We start from the raw sequence: 2693 nt of genomic DNA on the forward strand, positions 1-2693 counted from the left end.
TTCTCCTTCAGATTCCACTCGTTACAATGACCAGAAGAAAGATGATGCTCCTGAAAAGCCTAATGCACAGTTAGCACACATTAATTTATAAAGGCCCAATAGTTTGTACAGAATACAAGTAACACTCCATGCTCTTTCAGTTACAGATAAAGTGGTGAAGCTAAAATGAATGCATGAAGCAAGTGACAGATTTCATAGACAAAATGGATGTCCCTAATAAGTAAAAGCAGTTACATAATGAACACACAGAACTAGTAATTTTCAAAAGCTTTATATTCACAAAGCTGAAACAGTTAAGCCAAATCATTGAACAGCTAATTAGCATGCTAAAAATAAGTGATGTCCAGGAGCAGTTTTAAGAAAATGTCATTAAATGTCCACAAAGCCCACTCTCACATGTGAGAAAGAACGCTGTACTAGATTAAGGATCAGAGATAATGGCTAAATTAATTGGTGTAGAGGGGAAATTAAATCAGATATAAAAGTCAAAACAATTATAACAAGTTTTAGTAGAATATATCAGAAGTTAAGAGAACTTATAAAAGCAAAAGGAACTAGTGAAAAATCTCTGAATACCAGAATAAAGATTCACAAGGGCCTTCTTTTTCCTCCTTTGCTTCCCTACCTTAGGAACAACAGGAATAGCAACAGTGGTGCTGATTCACTGCTACCTAGAAAGGGTGAAATTTTCAATATTCACACCAAAAAGGTAAAAGTACTGAATATTTCTGCTCTGCATGGGGAAAAAGCCAGTTAAATATTCAGATTGTATTACAGAGAGTAATTTTCATCCCAACCGTAACACAGGAGGACATTAAATAGCAGTTATTAAAAATCACTTTTAAAACAGCAGGTCAGGATGATTTTCACCTAAGGAGGAGTTCTGTAGTGTTCAAAACCATTCACAACCTAATGGGGATGTCATAAAAATTGGCAAAATTACTCAAAGGGGGGTAATAAGGAATTGAAGGACAACATAATTAATACCAATCAGTATGTGTTTGCAGAAAGTTGATCTTGTCTAGTTTGGTACAGCTTTGGATGAGAGGATAACTCCAGTCAATAGCAGTGACAGCACTGATGCACCGTTAGGTTGTATACTTAACTGCTGCTGGTAAGCAAACAGAATGTTTTCACACATCAAGACCTGATGAGAATAGAAATCATTGCTGAATAGGTGTGTTTCAAAGGGATTGGTGCAAGGTCACTCGAGTTTCACACAACCATCACTGGTCAGCAACCAAAGGAGAATCAAACTGTGATTAAACCAGGTCACAGGCAGGGATGCCGGTACAAGAGGTACAAGTGGCCAATCCACACTGCCATATGGCCACCGTGAAGGCTACATGGCTGGCATGAGGGCCTGAGGCCACAGCCAAAGGATGGGCCATCTGTTTAGTTCCGTAAACCAAGTCACCACAGAGGGTCATCGTCCGCACTTGGCTCTAACTGCAACCCCACGATTGAAGGGAGACCTCCAGATGGACAAGCAAGGGAACACTGTGTAGCAGCAGAGAGATCCGCCATCCCAGCGCGTGCCGTTGCCACAGCTGCCCTCCAGTACCACTTCCACTGCACGGAGAACGTCCAACAGTCACGAAGGGCTTGGAGAGAAGCCGCCAGGAGGAAGACATCATTTCCAAAACCTCAATCAAAGCAGCATTCACATAACTCAATCTGTTTTGCTGATCAAAGAGAGGATTATAAAGGCCTTCAATCATGTCTGCAAAGACCTACACAAGGAACAGAAATTCAGTAACAAGCTCTGACAAAACACAGCGCCTAGAAGCTGAATCTAAACCAGAAGACATGGCTGATGCAGGGATGGTGTTCTTATTTTTATTAGGAAGATAATTTATCATTTAGGTAACTTGGCAAGGACCATGTTAAACTCTTTCCCTTCTTTGCAGCCCAAGTGAAGGGCACCCATGTCTTGGCAGCGAGCAGCCCACTCCCAAGGTGGGTAGCATGGGTCTGAGAGAAGATGATGGGTGAAAGGTTGAACCCAGGAGTCTACTGCTAGTATGGGCACCAGAAAACATTGATGAACAAACCGTGACTTCACTGAATAAGGAAGAACAGTCACGAAGGACGAGAAGATACAGAGCCTGGTGAGAAAGTAAGGCACTTCTCAGACAGTGGCTAATGCTGGTGCAAATGATGTAATTTTAGGAACAGATGAGTCTGAAAATCTTGACTAAAGAACTTTTTTCTTTTACTTTTTTTTTTTTTTCTTTTTAAATTGCTGCCACACACCCCTGCGCATGCAGGAGTACGCTCACAGAAACAGATGACGTACTTGGTTTACTACCGGCAAATGAATCAATTTTCTCTTTGCGGGTAGTAAAAGGCCTCCCTGGAAAAGCTTGTGGCTATTTAGGACAGACAAGGTGGTTAAAGATATCTTACAGTCCCACTTACTCGCCACTTCTGCTGGTGCACTTAGCAAACAGGAACATTAAACAGTATAATCTTGAAGGAAAGCACACAGCATCTGCAGTACGTACTGCAGCACGTCCCAGCAATGGGATAACTGGGGAGGAGCAGTGTGAACAGTAGAGTTCACTTGGGAGGGGGCGGGGGGCAAGGCAGCTTGGGAAACACTGACGTATTGTCTTTCCATTACTAAAAATTACACTTTGTGAAATAGCATTAGATCATTTTAAGAGGTTTATATAAGGACACCAAAAAAC

This window comes from Athene cunicularia, assembly GCF_003259725.1.
Source record: "Athene cunicularia isolate RWA chromosome 8 unlocalized genomic scaffold, athCun1 chr8_part1, whole genome shotgun sequence".
Classification (NCBI taxonomy): domain Eukaryota; kingdom Metazoa; phylum Chordata; class Aves; order Strigiformes; family Strigidae; genus Athene; species Athene cunicularia.